This window comes from Salvia miltiorrhiza, chromosome 5 (assembly GCF_028751815.1).
Source record: "Salvia miltiorrhiza cultivar Shanhuang (shh) chromosome 5, IMPLAD_Smil_shh, whole genome shotgun sequence".
Lineage (NCBI taxonomy): Eukaryota > Viridiplantae > Streptophyta > Magnoliopsida > Lamiales > Lamiaceae > Salvia > Salvia miltiorrhiza.
In genome coordinates, this window is record NC_080391.1 from 49,427,089 (window position 1) to 49,447,047 (window position 19,959).

The 19,959-nt window shown below is 37.2% G+C and overlaps 2 long non-coding RNA genes across 2 annotated transcripts; both read right to left on the reverse strand.

Annotated features, from left to right (window-relative positions):
• Positions 1-634: 634 nt before the first annotated feature.
• Positions 635-3,102, reverse strand: LOC130987147 (uncharacterized). Its single transcript, XR_009089587.1, has 3 exons — positions 2,631-3,102; positions 1,615-1,698; positions 635-1,013 (listed from the first exon to the last, which is right to left on the reverse strand). It is a non-coding gene; the product is annotated as an uncharacterized LOC130987147 (long non-coding RNA).
• A 7,554-nt stretch (positions 3,103-10,656) lies between these two features.
• LOC130987148 (uncharacterized) lies at positions 10,657-13,134 on the reverse strand. The gene is made up of 3 exons (XR_009089588.1): positions 12,663-13,134; positions 11,639-11,722; positions 10,657-11,037 (listed from the first exon to the last, which is right to left on the reverse strand). It is a non-coding gene; the product is annotated as an uncharacterized LOC130987148 (long non-coding RNA).
• Positions 13,135-19,959: the final 6,825 nt, after the last annotated feature.

Consider the following 19,959-nt stretch of genomic DNA (forward strand, 5'->3'; position numbering starts at 1 on the left):
TTCAACGCTTCCCAATGCGACATACCGGGATTTGACATATAACGACTTAAACAACTCACATTATAAGCAATATCAGGTTTAGTACTTATCATAAGGTTCCTGAAAACTCCTATAGGATTGGAATAAAGCACTTTCTTCATGTCATTCATTTTAGAACTAGTCTTTAGAGATTGGTCCTTACTTAGCACAACATGATAAGCAAAAGGCACATTCACACACCTTTAGTATTCGACATATAGAATTACTCAAAATCTTTTCAACAAATGAAATATGATCAAACACTAGAGTACCTTTACTTCTGTCTCTAACAATGTTCATGCTAAACATCTTTTTAGCATCTCCTAAGTCTTTCATGTCAAAGTTGTCACTTAGACACTTTTGCACATGCTTGATTTTCTCAACAATAGGACTAACTAACATGTCATCCACATATATCCCACAATCTTTAAAGTACATGCAATGATCAAATTTACTTCTAGTGAATTTCAAAGATTGCATGCACTTATCGAATTTTATTTTCATTGCCTAGGTGATTGTTTCAAGCCATTAAAGCTCTTGAGAACTTAATGAAATATTCAATCCCTAGTTTTGATGATACAAAAATTCTTTGTTTACTGTATGTCACAGCCCGCCCTAACTAAGGATAGTTAAGCCGAGTGATCTACGACTAGGGATGGGGTTAAAGAAGAAGGGGAAGAAAAGGGGCGTCATTTATAGCCGTAAAACTTACTCATCTTAATAAAACTCGTCATTTTTATTCATGAATACTCAATTGAAAAATAGTCTATGAAAGACAGCATAAAACTTAATTAATATCATTAATCAAGTTATACATCATATGAAACCATTCTCTTAAGACTCAAAGTATGACATAACATACTATAACATCAACAACATCTTGCAGCGGAAAGTAGCTAGACATATGTATGAAGACATATTCTAGACATGTTAACTATTTATTAACAACCCTGGAGACTCCGCTCATTGCAGCACCATCATCACATCAGCTCAACCTGCACATTTAGAAAACATATGCAGGGCTGAGTACAAAAGCACTCAGTGGGCACGTATGCCTAGGTATAAAAATACATGCTTCAAAACTGTAAATTGTCATGCCATCATAAACAGTACAGCAAGGGAGTTTTTCGCTAAAAAGGCCCAAGCTTACTAAGTTCATTTGTGATTCTTAAAGTACGTCTGCAGACTAAGTTCTCTTGTAATCTATCATATCTGGAACTGTGTGCCGGAGAGGTGGCCACCTCTCACGGTCACTTGACCGGCCAACCCGCTAGATGACTCACGGTCACTGGTGTACACTAGCCCTGGCAGGATAGCTATCAACTGCTCAGGACCCGAATTCGATTGCATCATTGGCAAAGCCAAAGCAGATAGATATCATACTAAAATTTAAACATTTTATGGCAAGACAACAGTTGTAATATTTTCCAGTTCAAAGATTTGTAACGAAATAACTTGTTCAAAGGTAGCATTAAACTCGTTTGATAGATATATAAAACTGAAATTAACAGTTAAATCATCTCATGCATTCATTCGTATAAGAGGCCTACGACACGCAGGGGATCTCTATATACGTATAGTAAAAGTAATGCCCACCTGATTGCAGTGTTTTGCTACTTAAGACAATGATTCTCTTTCCTTAGCGCGATAGGTTACTCAGACGCTTTTGTTTATTTGAACCTTTGATAACACGAAAACATGTGTTCGAGTGAATAATAGAAAAGATAACAACAAATGCAGTGAATCACTATTCACTCATTTCTCTAACTACCCATATTTCCTTAAACAACTATATCTAACTCATATACAATCGTTCTTCCTTTATCAAAATATTTCATGTACCTTTGAGGATGTAGGAAATTCCATTTTATATTATTCATTTATTTATCTATTATAAATAAAGAATAATTCTATAAACATAAAACGTTTTCCTTTTCCCCATTTAATAATGTCAATCACCAATATATATATATATATATATATATATATATACACATCAATAGCTCATTTATAAACTAAAAGTGATATTTTATCAACAATAAAACTTTAAAATTCTTAATAGGAATTATTTTGAATCATTTCCATCTCAACAAAACTGTATAGATTCAACTTCAACTAATAAACTGCTTTTACTCCGAACTCGTATGGAGTCGAATTTTATATCAATAGAAACCTCTTTGAGTCTAGTTTAATTGAAAAAAAAGTATGTTGAAAAACTCCAAGTAGTTTAAGAGATATAGCGATTTTCCCATCGCCTACCAGATTCGGCAGTTTCTGCCAACTGAAAGTCCAGATTTTTGAAAAAATAGAAAACGTTACCTGAATGAGCTCAAATTTTATATGCAGATAGATAACGCATATAAATTTATACCATAAAAATTTGAGAGCTAAATATCAACATATGGTTACTGAAATAGTTAACTTAATCATCTGCCTCACGACAGTTTCAACAGATACGGGCAGTAGACTTCTCAAATTTTAAAAGGGTAGTAAACGAAGTTCAAATAACATGAAACTTTGAACAAATATTCACCACACTCCCATCTATACCCCAGAAATTTCCCATAATATAATAGAAACGGGAATGCATCGAAATAAGGGCGTCAACTTACCCTTGTCCAAGTGAGCACTAATGGAAGTTGTCCGTCGGGGGTTTTCCGGTCGTCGTTCCGCGATGGTGTTTAGCCGCGAAGGTCTACTACTTAGTTTTCCTCGTGCGAGGTAGATCAGGCTACACAACGGTGGTTTCTCGATCCTTTTTCGTCGTAAGGATAGTGAGAAACGAAGGCCGTAAGTTGGCCGGTGGCTAAGTCGGGAATTCGACGTTGGCCGCCGAAGGATATTGCGGCCTTTGGTCAGGAAAATATAGAGAAGGCTTCGGCATTTCGATTGTTGGGTTTGGTAGCCTGAAGATGGAGGAACGAGTACACGTTCTCGGTTCAGAGCCTAGTGGCCGGTCGGCGAAGAAACAGCCCGGCGAAGGGAGCTCACTTGAGCTCTTGCAAGTAAGAAATTTAAAAAAAAATTCTTCTAAACTCTCTCTTGCCTCACACCTCTTGCTGCACTTCTATTTAACAAAGGGAGAAAAAAAAAAAAAAAAAAATACAGTGTTTACAACACTCACAACACTCAACTCACAACCCGTTATACCCCGAGAAAATTTCTATCTAATTTTCTCACACCAAAAGCTTCTAACTAAGCTTTTGTCTCAAACCCTCAAACTCTCGTATTTGAGATTTTACTTCAACTTACTCTTGCTCTCTCTAACAGAAAGAAGTATTTTCTGCTTTGGTGTGTTTTTAAACTGCTGTGAATCCTAGCAATTTATAGGCAAAATTGGAATAGTGTTACTGTAGCAAAGGTTGAAAAAATCATGTAGCAAAACTGGAATACGTGAAAGTCCAAAGCAGCCAAAATTTTCTGCAAACCACCAACTTTTTTTTGACAAATTGTTAGCACCAACATTTTGACTAACAAGGGAATAGTGTAGGAATTGATGTGTTGGATGAAAAATCGAGACATACGTGTAGTGCCGTGATCTAGTTTCTCCTAGTTCCTGTAATAATTCTCCAATTCTCGTTTAATAAATACTCGTCGTATTTATATAAATTAAATCCTCAATCTTGAGATTTAATACGTGAAAGTCGAAATTAATTCGCGACTTAGTACTAAACATATAAAGCGTGAAATAATAAAATTATTATTAACATAAACTCGAGTTATAATTCTAGCAATTCGATTTAAATAACACGATTTATGAAATCGGTTATAAATGTAAAATTTCTAATGCTAGTGATTTAATCAACTGGTAATGCAAAGTTTCAAATGTGTAGCTAAACCAAAAATTTAATTATTGGTTTGATTCATGACTGAATATTAAATCGCAGCTCTGTATCTCTTATACAGACTTGCTGAAATAATATTATCTGAATAAAATAGTCACAATAAATAATTAAAAGAATTTTATAACTAATGCACATGTTTAATCTAATATATATTTAAAAGAGCGGGGCATTACATACTACCCCCCTTAAAATAAATTTCGTCCCGAAATTTGCATACCTGGTATTCTAGCTTGTGATACTAGTCATTCGTTTCATTCATCTCTTTTGTAGCCTTTTCCATCCTGTGATGGTTCCACTACATGACGAGAACAACATTATTGCCTCGTAACACTTGAACCTTGCAATCTAGTCACTAAACTGATTTCTCTTAAGCCCTGAGCTTGGACTATCTCATCTTTCTTAATCACATACTTTCTTAACTGCGAGACGTAATATTCAGTGTATACATCCACAATCCTCCACTAACCATTAGTGCACTATTCCTGACTTTCGTGAATCCTTTCGTTTTTATTATTCTTGAGGCGAGACACATTTTCTCACCAATATCCATTTTCATTTCGTGCTTTCATAATCCTTTCTTGCAATTCACACTTAACTATTGATGCAACTACACAGCTTGATATTGTCTCCGGATGGTGAACAATTACTAAACCGAATAAGGCAATCACCAATCAGTACTTCATATTTAGTGGTGAAACATCTTATCTTAATTTCCAATTGATGGTACCATCATAAATCTTCACTAATTCGAATCGTCTCTGTTGTCTTACATTGAAATTTCTTTGCTCGAAAAAGCACTTCAAATTCTTGTCAGCTATAAGGACCTCACACTTAACTCCGTAGAGATAGTATCTCCAAATTTCCAACACGTGCACAACCACAACGAGTTCTAAGTCATAAGTCAAGTAATTCAACTTTGGGGCTAATGAGACATAGTGCTCAAGTTCTCTGAAGTTTAAAACAAATACTTGCTTCCTATTGATGGAGCTTTTGACACTTTAGCCGAAGCAATCACCCTTCTAGTGTGAGGTTGTTGGCTTTGAGGTTGGGTTGGATCTTAAGTCTTATTCTAAAGTTCTTTTTCTATTCTCGAATTTTTCTGTTGTTTTCTTCATTCCATTTTCTTTCCTTCACCACATCTTGAGGTGGTGTATATCCAGATTGTGTCGGAGTCTTCCCATTCTCCCTTGGTAGCAGTGATTCGATGGTGAGAGTCTTGCTCGTTGGTTGCTCCTACGTAATATTTCTTTGGCTTGGTAGGGGAATTGAATATCTCATGACGCCATTCGTTTGCGAACTCCTTCACGCGTTTCTCATAAGTGTCCACCACATTCGTCCTGAAATTTTGTTGAAAACTCTATCATACTAGTTATCTGTCCTGGTTCTCCACTTGGGATTTCAGAAGTTGCTTTGTTTCTACCGACTATCGGTCAAAAGATAGGTTGATACTTAGTGTATCTTTCTAACTGTGAGAATATCACCTTCTAGTACTTCGAGAACTGACAGCAAACTAAGTCATTCTAGTCATTACTGTGCTTATCGTGGTAAAATAAGATCTTATTGTGACAACTACATAGTGTGAGTCTATACATTGGGATGACGCCCTACTCAAGGTCAAAATCCTAATTGACGATCACCGAGATCTTAGTTATATGGGCTGACCAGACCCAGCACAATGAATCACTCAGTCAAGTGGGAGCTTCGCCCCCAATCATGTCAACTTCTTATCTCTTATAAAGCTCTAAGTCAACTTCTAACTTAAAGCACTTACTAATAAGTGTTTCATCATAAGTTATTGATACCATGAAAGTCCATTCTATGTTGTTCTAGCCAAGCTATCATGACTAACATCATAATCATAAGCAACATAAGTTCTTATGTGAAAAACTTAATCTCACCGCTATTGAAATAGCTCAAGTGAATCCTTAGTCTTAAAGCATTGCCTCTATGTTGTAACATCTCTATGTTAAACATTTCTATTTTACCAGTTTTTACTTAAATCGATCAAGCGGTGCTATCACGATTAACATTCTCAAAGCATTCTTGGGTGGTACTCAAACGGTTTGTAAGAGGACCCATTATTCTAATCGTATAGGCAGCTAGCCTAAAACGACAACATAAAGCTTTTTCATTCATTCATACATACATACTTCTGTTTCTTTTGAAACCTTAACATATATGGACATTTAATGTCCCTTTCATGAAAACTTTGCTTATGCCGGAAAGATTCAAGGAATCTAACTCGACCATACATACATACATACATTGATTCGTTAAGGGCTCGGGTTGTCCCAAACACGAAATACATTTATTGAGTCGTTATGGGTTCGGGTAGTCCCAAACACGACAAAAAGCATTCACATAGCATCGTAAACATAAGGCGCACATTTTCTTGAAAAACTTTCATAACATCTGAAATACATATATGTATATTTTTGAAACTATTATCGTACCTTTGTTGCGGCAGTGTGACGGCGAGCTGAGGGTTACTGACATTCTTAGAAGTCTAGAGATACTATTCTAGACTCGACATCAAAACTTATGATTATCAGAGACATGAAAGGAAACTTATGCTCTATCTCATATTCTATCTCCTTACTCAACTCTATATAAACTCTCCACTCATCTCAAATCCTTAAGTTCAAGGATAGGTTTCAAGAAAATCATGGTTCCAAGTCTCGATTTGTCTCTCATATAAGGCTCGTCTAATCTCATTCAAACACATAGACAACACAATCACCTAAGGCCCATAAGAAAACACAATCAAACATTATCAAAACATGCTTTGTTTTTACATTGACTCAACTTCAAAATCTAACCTGTTCTGACTCCGACACCTCCTGGACTCGAGACTCATACCAAAAGAAAGATCTTCGAGTCTAGTTTCATATAAAAAAGTAGAGTCAAAAACTCCAAGTATTGTAGGAGATATGACTGTTTTACTACAGTCTACCATATTCGGTAGTTTTGAGCAATCGAAAACTTGGATTTTTGAAAAATAGTAAACGTTGTCAAACTGGGATCAACTTTGGTGGATATCTAGATAACACTATAAGGTTAATACCATAAAAATTTTGAAATCTAGATCACACAGGAAGCTACTGAAATGAATGACTCTTTCTTCTGTTCTCTGAAATTCTCGGTAGTAATGTGCAGTTTAGGTTTTGTATTTTATAAAAATAGTAAACGAAGTCCAAATGACTTGAAATTTTACCGGTGTGCTTAAGACTCATGTAGAGATTTGCTATAAAATTTTCAAAGCTATTAGACATCTAAAAAACCATCGATCACAGTAGGTCAGTAGGCCTACGAAATTCACCAAAATGTCATCTCAAACTCTTAAATGCTCAACCCAACATCCTTCAATGAAAACCAATCAAAGCTCATTTTAAACACATATAGCACTTGAAAACATTCAAGCACATTATAATACTCATCATACTCAATCTTGACTCTCTTCTTACATCATAACCTCAAATCTTAAGTAAAACATTTCAACGAACGCATCATTAAAATTCTCTTCTCATTTTCGTGCTCAAAATTACTCAAATACTCAAACATGATCTCATTCATCATATAAATCATTATACACATATAGATTCCCTTTTATCATGTAAACTAAACTCTAATGAAACTTCATGTATTATCATAAAACTCTTAATAAAACATGACAAACTTTCACATAATGGTCATAAAGCAATTAGACCTCATTTTATCAATCATCGACTTCTCAAAATATGAAAACTCAAAAACTCATACAAACTAAACTAAGTCAGAAATTTCTTAGCCAACAAAAGACTTACTCAAACATAATTATACACTAATATCATGCTCAAATACATATATCTTAAGCCAAAATCACTTAAATAACACATAGGCAAAAAGTCCTGATTTTTATTAAAGTAAACTCTTTGAAATTTAATAAACACACATGATACCTTAATCCATTCATAGATCTATCAATCTTAGCCAATTAATCACACATATAACCCATCAATTTACAAATTAGAGCATAGATACACATATCCCTAATTTTATTAAACTAACTCATACCAAAATCATCAATTGACATCATATACTCAATTTACTCCCTCCTTAGAATAATGTCTACGTTCCACATAGGCATTAAGTGCAAGGTTCTTGTTTTCATCGTTAGTGGTCCTAACTCAAATTCTAATTTAGAAATCATGTGAGAAACTGTAGTAGCTCTTCCTACAGAAGTGATTACTCTCAACTTGGGACTAGCTCGTTTTGGTTCGAGTTTGAAGGTAACATGCTTCAAACACTTAAAGAATGCAAGGCTCCTGCATTAAACAGGATTCTAACTGGTGCATCCAATATCTTGCCCATACTACCTTAAAGTCCTGCCTTAAACCAGCACTTAAAACTCAAACATCTCTTCATCAGTATCCATCTTCTGATGAGCGAACGTGATAGCTCACAGAGTTCTCAATTATACTCTACAATCGATTTCTTTCCTTGAATCAAACTTCGATAATAAGTCTCTCGCTGCTTACTGTACTCCTCGGTACATATTTCTCAAGAGTAGCCTTGAATTGTTCTCAGGTGTAGTTTACCAGTTGCTCGGGTGTTAAAGTCCTCTGACGTGCCTCTCACTAGTCTTATACATCAAGAGAATCTACTAGGATAACTCAAAAGTTGTAAGAGTTCAACCCTAGAATGACATCAAAACAAATTGTTTCAAGAGACTCAAATGAATGACCAGAGGGTAGAATGAAGTAACTACCAGGTCGAACAAAAATGACCTAGAGTAAGAACCCATCTGGCTTTTCAACCGAAAGTTGAAACACATGGGTTTATAAACCCAAAACACGTCTACTGAGATTTGGATCATGCGGACTGGCCAGGTCCAACATAATCACTCCCCAGTCACACGGGATATACTATCCCGAACTTGGAAATTCTGTGTCTTCTAAACCCTCATAATACTATACATAACAAAACTTAAGTTGATACCAGCAAGCTAAAAGCTTAAACTCAGGGTCCTATGTTCTAGACTCTTGTTTCGAAAGTTCAATATTTTTCGACTCTCCTTTCATGTTGCGGTGGTGGTGGCGGAGTATTATCCCGCCTATCCTTCACATCACACTCTTGATGATATCTTTGAGGCATTTTTTTTTTGAAATCACAAAAGGAAAACTCAACTCGACCAACGCTCTAAGCATCCTCGAAACTCAAGTTCAATTTACTAACTCAACTTTAAGGAAACCTTCACGGTCACCTTAACATTCATCTGTAAGGCAATAAGCACTCACGAAATGCTAACAAAAAGACCACTCTGGTCAACCTAATATATATCCATCAGTAGAATGCCTCTTTTTAGAGGACTTACATAAAGGGGTTATATAAACCCTACAAAAACCATAGTATCTATCGTAATGTCCCTTCTAAACCGACACCATTAATGGTGCTATGTCTCAGTTTGGACTTCCTACGGTAATTGTTACCAGTTAACTCATCTAGTTGCTACTTTAGCACACTAGGAACATCCATCTATTTAACATCAGTAGGGTACTATATTCGCATGCTTATCTATCAGCATGTCAAAAGCTCAAGTATCAATATCTCCTAAGTAAGTTATATACATCGCAATATAATTGAAACTAATCAAAAACAAGGGTGTACTGCTCATACTCTCAAGATCATCCTTAGCTCTAGCCTACATCGGCTTCTCTTCTCATTCTCATCAACTCTAGCCCTCCTTGGCTACTTCTCATCCTTTCAACCCTAGCCTTCCTTGGCTCTTTCTCATCCTTTCATAGTCTATGAACATGTGTTTGAAAATCTGCTAGGGTATCTCTGTACCACATACTGTACGCCTCGTCCTCGTATCCGATCTTCCCTGAGTTCGACCTCACAACAGTCCACTTTCGTGCAGTGCCAACAGTCCTGGCCAACCTATAAGGAGAACTTAAAGGTGACTCTAGGAACTAACTCTACTTGGCTCCAGCAACAGAAATAAACAAAACATAACTTAGCAAAACTCCTACTAAGTAGTACTGTTATCTTAAAACTCAAGCTCAAAACATCTAAATTCTCATCTCGTCCCATCTTTACTCAGTAGGGATCTCTCTAAACAATGATATTAGATCCCTTAATCTAAATCATCGTGACTCAGTAAGACAACTCAACAATTTTCTCTCAAAGCCATCTCCAAAGACTATGGCTCATGATACCTCCTCAAGTACCATTAAGGTTGCGTGAGCAAAACTCGCGTCACAAAACAACTCAACATATCGTACAATATCTCATTGCAGCATGCTAATAACTCATCATTAATCATGCTATTATACTCAAGCTCATAACTCAAACTCATAACTCAAACCAACAAGTACTTAAAGCAATTGCTAATTCTCTCAAGCTTTAGCTCTAAGTTCTCATTTCATCCTTCTACTTAGAAAAAAATCTCTCTTAACAATGACATTAGATTCCTTCATCTAAATCATCGTGACTTATCACAATTGCTCAAACAATTCTCATCACAAAACATCTCAAATACATCACATCATAACTCATAATTATGCATCCTCAATCATATAACATCATATGATATAAACGCTCTCATGATTCATCATGTAACGTCAACATATGCTCTTCAAAATTTAATGTCAAATAAACTTTGAAATTTTACATACCTCGTTGAGTCTGGTGTGATGGTGCGCTGAGCTCACGATTGTTAATAACTATTAGTCTAGTGACTCATTCTAGACTAAACTCAAGACTTATAATTCAGAGCTTTCCTTCGCTCTGATACCACTTTGTCACAGCCCGCCCTAACTAAGGATAGTTAAGCCGAGTGATCTACGACTAGGGATGGGGTTAAAGAAGAAGGGGAAGAAAAGGGGCGTCATTTATAGCCGTAAAACTTACTCATCTTAATAAAACTCGTCATTTTTATTCATGAATACTCAATTGAAAAATAGTCTATGAAAGACAGCATAAAACTTAATTAATATCATTAATCAAGTTATACATCATATGAAACCATTCTCTTAAGACTCAAAGTATGACATAACATACTATAACATCAACAACATCTTGCAGCGGAAAGTAGCTAGACATATGTATGAAGACATATTCTAGACAGGTTAACTATTTATTAACAACCCTGGAGACTCCGCTCATTGCAGCACCATCATCACATCAGCTCAACCTGCACATTTAGAAAACATATGCAGGGCTGAGTACAAAAGCACTCAGTGGGCACGTATGCCTAGGTATAAAAATACATGCTTCAAAACTGTAAATTGTCATGCCATCATAAACAGTACAGCAAGGGAGTTTTTCGCTAAAAAGGCCCAAGCTTACTAAGTTCATTTGTGATTCTTAAAGTACGTCTGCAGACTAAGTTCTCTTGTAATCTATCATATCTGGAACTGTGTGCCGGAGAGGTGGCCACCTCTCACGGTCACTTGACCGGCCAACCCGCTAGATGACTCACGGTCACTGGTGTACACTAGCCCTGGCAGGATAGCTATCAACTGCTCAGGACCCGAATTCGATTGCATCATTGGCAAAGCCAAAGCAGATAGATATCATACTAAAATTTAAACATTTTATGGCAAGACAACAGTTGTAATATTTTCCAGTTCAAAGATTTGTAACGAAATAACTTGTTCAAAGGTAGCATTAAACTCGTTTGATAGATATATAAAACTGAAATTAACAGTTAAATCATCTCATGCATTCATTCGTATAAGAGGCCTACGACACGCAGGGGATCTCTATATACGTATAGTAAAAGTAATGCCCACCTGATTGCAGTGTTTTGCTACTTAAGACAATGATTCTCTTTCCTTAGCGCGATAGGTTACTCAGACGCTTTTGTTTATTTGAACCTTTGATAACACGAAAACATGTGTTCGAGTGAATAATAGAAAAGATAACAACAAATGCAGTGAATCACTATTCACTCATTTCTCTAACTACCCATATTTCCTTAAACAACTATATCTAACTCATATACAATCGTTCTTCCTTTATCAAAATATTTCATGTACCTTTGAGGATGTAGGAAATTCCATTTTATATTATTCATTTATTTATCTATTATAAATAAAGAATAATTCTATAAACATAAAACGTTTTCCTTTTCCCCATTTAATAATGTCAATCACCAATATATATATATATATATATATATATATATATATATATACACATCAATAGCTCATTTATAAACTAAAAGTGATATTTTATCAACAATAAAACTTTAAAATTCTTAATAGGAATTATTTTGAATCATTTCCATCTCAACAAAACTGTATAGATTCAACTTCAACTAATAAACTGCTTTTACTCCGAACTCGTATGGAGTCGAATTTTATATCAATAGAAACCTCTTTGAGTCTAGTTTAATTGAAAAAAAAGTATGTTGAAAAACTCCAAGTAGTTTAAGAGATATAGCGATTTTCCCATCGCCTACCAGATTCGGCAGTTTCTGCCAACTGAAAGTCCAGATTTTTGAAAAAATAGAAAACGTTACCTGAATGAGCTCAAATTTTATATGCAGATAGATAACGCATATAAATTTATACCATAAAAATTTGAGAGCTAAATATCAACATATGGTTACTGAAATAGTTAACTTAATCATCTGCCTCACGACAGTTTCAACAGATACGGGCAGTAGACTTCTCAAATTTTAAAAGGGTAGTAAACGAAGTTCAAATAACATGAAACTTTGAACAAATATTCACCACACTCCCATCTATACCCCAGAAATTTCCCATAATATAATAGAAACGGGAATGCATCGAAATAAGGGCGTCAACTTACCCTTGTCCAAGTGAGCACTAATGGAAGTTGTCCGTCGGGGGTTTTCCGGTCGTCGTTCCGCGATGGTGTTTAGCCGCGAAGGTCTACTACTTAGTTTTCCTCGTGCGAGGTAGATCAGGCTACACAACGGTGGTTTCTCGATCCTTTTTCGTCGTAAGGATAGTGAGAAACGAAGGCCGTAAGTTGGCCGGTGGCTAAGTCGGGAATTCGACGTTGGCCGCCGAAGGATATTGCGGCCTTTGGTCAGGAAAATATAGAGAAGGCTTCGGCATTTCGATTGTTGGGTTTGGTAGCCTGAAGATGGAGGAACGAGTACACGTTCTCGGTTCAGAGCCTAGTGGCCGGTCGGCGAAGAAACAGCCCGGCGAAGGGAGCTCACTTGAGCTCTTGCAAGTAAGAAATTTAAAAAAAAATTCTTCTAAACTCTCTCTTGCCTCACACCTCTTGCTGCACTTCTATTTAACAAAGGGAGAAAAAAAAAAAAAAAAAAATACAGTGTTTACAACACTCACAACACTCAACTCACAACCCGTTATACCCCGAGAAAATTTCTATCTAATTTTCTCACACCAAAAGCTTCTAACTAAGCTTTTGTCTCAAACCCTCAAACTCTCGTATTTGAGATTTTACTTCAACTTACTCTTGCTCTCTCTAACAGAAAGAAGTATTTTCTGCTTTGGTGTGTTTTTAAACTGCTGTGAATCCTAGCAATTTATAGGCAAAATTGGAATAGTGTTACTGTAGCAAAGGTTGAAAAAATCATGTAGCAAAACTGGAATACGTGAAAGTCCAAAGCAGCCAAAATTTTCTGCAAACCACCAACTTTTTTTTGACAAATTGTTAGCACCAACATTTTGACTAACAAGGGAATAGTGTAGGAATTGATGTGTTGGATGAAAAATCGAGACATACGTGTAGTGCCGTGATCTAGTTTCTCCTAGTTCCTGTAATAATTCTCCAATTCTCGTTTAATAAATACTCGTCGTATTTATATAAATTAAATCCTCAATCTTGAGATTTAATACGTGAAAGTCGAAATTAATTCGCGACTTAGTACTAAACATATAAAGCGTGAAATAATAAAATTATTATTAACATAAACTCGAGTTATAATTCTAGCAATTCGATTTAAATAACACGATTTATGAAATCGGTTATAAATGTAAAATTTCTAATGCTAGTGATTTAATCAACTGGTAATGCAAAGTTTCAAATGTGTAGCTAAACCAAAAATTTAATTATTGGTTTGATTCATGACTGAATATTAAATCGCAGCTCTGTATCTCTTATACAGACTTGCTGAAATAATATTATCTGAATAAAATAGTCACAATAAATAATTAAAAGAATTTTATAACTAATGCACATGTTTAATCTAATATATATTTAAAAGAGCGGGGCATTACACTGTAATAGACTAGAACTTTTTCGAACTCAAGTGTTCGAGTTCATGCTATTAGTTAGTCTGAAGACTGCAACTGAGGAAAGCTGAATAGACAAGTCAAGATGTATCAATATTGACTGAATGAGAGCTTCACTGAACTATCAGTGATGACTAATGCGTTAATGCAGAGCAAATGGAATTAGCGGACTGATACTCCTGATAAGTATCAGTTGACATTCTTCATCGGACTGATACTCTGAAGATAGCATTAAATGCTCCTGCAGCCGCTTTAAATGCAGAGATTTTAGGGATCGTTCTTTCTCTGCAGATAGTTCCTATTTGATGCAACATGTCTCAGAGATACCCTACCGGATGTACTGTGAGACGTCATTCTACACCAAAACAAGAACCTCAAAGATTACGGACTCAGCCAGATTCAAATCTACTCTCACAACGGCAGAAATCCTGAAGTTCATCTCTCCAACGGATCTATTCAAGACTTCGCCTATAAATAGAGCTCGAGGAACACTGCAATCTTCACCGATTCAAACACACAAGCTGAAATTGTGCCAAAATTGCAACTCATCCTTCAACTGCTATCAGAAGTTTGAATCGAAGAAGAGAATCATCAAAGCATAAATCAGATCACTGATTACATATATTCTCTTAGTTCTTAGGCAAATCCTTGTGATGAGGACTGGAATACTCATCAGCGCTGTGCTTAGTAATCCAAGCCTATTTTACCTTGTTATGATTATTGTTATTATTATTACAAAAACTAACAGCGCAGGTACGATCGAATATCTTAGATAAAAGAGTAAGAAATCCACCTAAGTAGATGGAGTGAAGAATGATTGCACAAAGAAACCTTCCCACGCAGCCAAGGTGCCTTCCTGCGCAGCCAAGAAGCTTGCCCGCGCAGCCACGCAGCCAAGAAACCTTCCCGCGCAGCCAAGAAACCTTCCCGCGCAGCCAAGAAGCTTGCCCGCGCAGCCACGCAGCCAAGAAACCTTCCTGCGCAGCCAAGAAGCTTGCTTGCGCAGCCACACAGCCAAGAAACCTTCCCGTGCAGCCAAGAAGCTTGCCCGCGCAGCCACGCAGCCAAGAAACCTTCCCGCGCAGCCAAGAAGCTTGCCCGCGCAGCCACGCAGCCAAGGTGCCTTCCTGCGCAGCCAAGAAGCTTGCCCGCGCAGCCACGCAGCCAAGAAGCTTGCCCGCGCAGCCACGCAGCTAGGATGCCTTCCCGCGCAGCTACGTATGATAGTTCAACTTCGGGAATAGGACCGTTGTACTGAGTTTTGGGCCCAATTGACTAGATGAGTGGGCTTTTAGAATTAGGGTTTGCTCACAAACTATAAATAGCACATCTATTGGAAAACTGGAGGATCAATTCATTCGAGCAACACACTTGTAATATGTAAATACTCTCAATATAGTGAAACCAACGAAGAACTCCCGTGGATGTAGGTCTTGACGACCGAACCACGTAAATCCGTGTGTCGTTTACTGTTTTCTAGTTTCTAGTTTAGGTGTTGGTGATTCCATGCTTCACCACCTTGTATTACCCAAAGCCTAAGATTCTGATTACTTGAGAGTCTGTTCTCAGTAATCCTAGTTCGAAGAATCCAAATTCCTTTTCAACCGAGAGAAAAGAGAGTTGGAGTGGTTGTTGTTTAGTACCGTTAAACTAAACAGTTCGGTAACTTTGGCACCTAGAAAGCCAAGAGGGAGTTCAGACCAAGGGTTCTGTCTCCAAAGACCTTAGCAACACGCTGATCGGACAAGAGAGTGTCAGGGCGTGCTAAGTGTAAAATCCAACCAAGAGTGGTGTTGGAAGGTTTGCTATGCACCTCAACGCATTAGCCCAGAGTCATTGTCAGATTGATCAACTGACCGTGGAGTAGGAACTTTGTTTCTGAACCACGTAAAAATTCTTGTGTTTTTTCTGCTTTCAGTTATTTCATTTTGCGCTCTTGTTGATATCTACTAAAACTGATTAACTGAAAAGCGTAACCAAGAATTTTATTTATGTCATTCTCGTTAAAGGCTAATTGAACTAAGTTTATTTTCCGTTGCCTGTGTTATCAGTCTTACTGATAAATCTTCGGATAATCAGTAAGAGTCATAACACATCTCTGCTTTCGTTCAAGTTGATTGAAGCATTATTTGGACTAAAGTTATCTGACTAACTCAGATAACTGAAGTCATCCACTGATTGTTTCATCAGTATCAGTCACTAGCCTATTCTTTTAAAAACTGTTATTGTTCACTATTATTCTCATAAATCAGTTTTTCGAAAAGAATTACCCTACAGGTGTATTCCCCCCTACACCTGTTCAGAGACCCTCCGGGACCCCAACAATTGGTATCAGAGCAGGTTGTTCGCAAGAACAAGCTGCTTTGACCCGGTTCTACTGAACTAGATCCTTTTAAGAGGGTTTTAAAACTTTTAAAGTTTTTCTCTTCTCCAACGTGCTTTGTGCTCCTTATCTATTTTTCTCTGTTTCTATCATGGCTTCTAACCCTGGCAGTGCATCATCCCTTCTGATATTTTCGGTGGGGAATTACAACATATGGAAGTTTCGAGTCAAGAGCTACCTCAAAGCTCACCACTACAGAATGTGGGAAGTCATCACCGATGGTCCAATCATCATCTGGACAACGGAGAAGGTTGTACCAGTGGATGTCACCAAGGACCCGTATAACGAAGTAAGGATCAAATCAAAATCAGATTTCACCACAAAAGAAAAGAAGCTGGATGAGCTGGACAACCACTCCAAAAACATCATCCCCGACAATGTACCAGACAAACACATCGCTAAGCTAATGAAATGTGATACTGCAAAGGAGATGTGGGAAACGCTCAAGAAAATGTGCGTCAGATCATAAGAGATTCTAGATAACAAGCTGTCACTCGCTTGTCAAAAATTAGATTCATTCAAAATGCTGAAGAATGAATCAGTCGAAGAAATGGAGTACAGATTCAATCAACTACTGAACGAGATTCAGTCAATGTCAAAGGACAAGTACAATCAACGAGACATCAATCTCAAAGTCATTCGCGCTCTCCCATTAGGAGATTGGCAGATGTATGCAGTAACCCACCAGCACAAACCTGGTTTCAACCATCTGCCAACTGAAAAATTGTTCTCCGATCTCAAAGCTAATGAGTTCGACATCAACAAGAACAAACCAGGCGGATCAGATGAAGACAAACCTGCATCCTCAAAGAGTGTCGCACTGAAGGCTTCAACAAAGGAAGGCAAGAAATAGTCAAATGAGCCAACTGAACTAAAGCCAGAAGATTTCCTCAATCAATATGCTTTATTGACTGAAAGGTTCAGCAAAATGAAATCCAAATTCTGCAAATACAAAAATAAGTTCCGAAAAATGAACTACAAAGGAAATGAGAGAGAGCATAAATCCAGACACTCCACTGAAAGAAGTGAAGAGAAGAGACCATTCAATGCTAACATGAGAGATGTAGAATGCTTTCAATGCTTAAAGAAAAGGGCACTTCAGAGCTGACTGCCCTGATCTCTCACCCGAAGAACGCAAAAAGCTTCAAGACAAGAGAGATCACAAGTTTGCAAGGAGAAGAGCAATGTTGGCTGGAGATGCTGAAGACTCCGGATCGACATCTACGTCATATATCAGCAATTCCACCAGCTCGGATGATGAGAGTCAAGCACTCATGGCCAAAGACTCCGAAAGCGTGGCTGATAACTTAGGAAACAGCTACGACAACGGATTGAATGGGCATGGGGTAAACTCTCAATCCAGAACTCTTAATACTGATAACTCCTTCATGAATACAAGAGACTTCTCAAAATCTAGAGGTACTTCAACCAATGAAGTTGATGAGTATGAACAGCTCATGACTGAGCATCAAAAGCTGAGAATATTGTTCGAGAAACTCCTGGTTCAAAATTAGAAATTGGAGAAAGAGTTCAGTGAAGATCAGTCAAGGAAAGAGACAATCAAAGTATATTATCCAGACAAGAATTGTCTCGATGATCTGATCTGTTGGAATATTAAACTGAATTAATGCTCCGTTTGCCCGATGATCGTTTCTTGGATTATTATTAATTCATCATACAACGATTAAATCCTAATATGCTCCTATGAATTTAACAGCTGCACACAGGTGTTAGGAAAACTTACTTGAGAATCGGATGCACAAACTGTTGATGATCGTGTCGAAAGAATCTGACTCCAGCTCTGATCTTCTCGACTGTATCCCGCTCAATTCCCAATGTTGGATGGACAACGAGCTATGGAAATTCCCAAGATAGAAAATCACCTCACGTTCTGCGCCTTTCTTTCTGCTCTCAAAACCCTAATTTTTATCAGTGTGTTTTCCTGAGAGCTGACAGCTGTATTTAATAATACAGAAAAGGAGGAGGGGGCGCCAGTTTCTAGTGAGGGCCTAAAATCTGCCCTACTTGGGCTAGGAGACATTGGGCCAGCCCAGGGACCAGATACAAGGAATAAAGATGGGCCTCAAATAAATTAATTTATCTATGGTCAGCCCAGACCATAATTAATTTATAAATATCAGTTCATTCCACTCGAGAACCGATACTGACTTACCCCTTTATTGCCGGTGATGAGTCGGGGCTTGTATTTAGACTTATCAAATCTCCGTATTTAAAATATCCGACATCCATTAATTAATTAGAGCTCTGACAGCTTAAATTAATTAATCTCTTAATAATTCCTTAAGCAGTACCACTCAAACTTTATTATTACGCCTGAACTTAATCAACCTGCAGGGTTTAGCGCAATAAACCTTATTGAGCTCCTTAAGGGGATGTCATTATCCTATACCGGATACAGGTACTAATACAGATAATCAAATATCATATATTAACCGCTATCACCCAAGATACAGAGTACTCGAGTTAGTATATAACTTTCACCCATAGTAAGTCAAAGTGATATACGAATTAATATATATATCTGAATACTTATTAGTATTAAGATTTATAAGTCACCGAGATCTTGATTCTTCACTTAAGTCAGATAGAAGAATACATCTCAAACTGTGGTCCTATCAATACGTAATGACGTACCAGTATAGACAAGTAAGACAAACTACTTCCATCTATACTGCAGCCTAAACCAATAACTTGTCCTAGAGTTATTTCGGCTGTGATCATATTATATCTCTTAAGGTTATTCCAATTATATGGTCTTCTGTGATCTACAACACACCATATAATCTACTTATACAGAGATAAAGAACATACATATGCAATCATGAACACAATCAGATAGGAGATAAGAATAGTGAATACAGGAATCATTGTATACAAGCATAAAGTTCTTGCTTTCAGTATACAAATCCAACAGCTGACTGCCCTGATCTCTCACCTGAAGAACGCAAAAAGCTTCAAGACAAGAGAGATCACAAGTTTGCAAGGAGAAGAGCAATGTTGGCTGGAGATGCTGAAGACTCCGGATCGACATCTACGTCATCTATCAGCAATTCCACCAGCTCGGATGATGAGAGTCAAACACTCATGGCCAAAGACTCCGAAAGCGTGGCTGATAACTTAGGAAACAGCTACGACAACGGATTGAATGGGCATGGGGTAAACTCTCAATCCAGAACTCTTAATACTGATAACTCCTTCATGAATACAAGAGACTTCTCAAAATCTAGAGGTACTTCAACCAATGAAGTTGATGAGTATGAACAGCTCATGACTGAGCATCAAAAGCTGAGAATACTGTTCGAGAAACTCCTGGTTCAAAATTAGAAATTGGAGAAGGAGTTCAGTGAAGATCAGTCAAGGAAAGAGACAATCAAAGTATATTATCCAGACAAGAATTGTCTCGATGATCTGATCAAGGAGAACATCCAACTGAAGACTGAGCTTCAGAAATCAGCAATGGAATGCGAGAGAG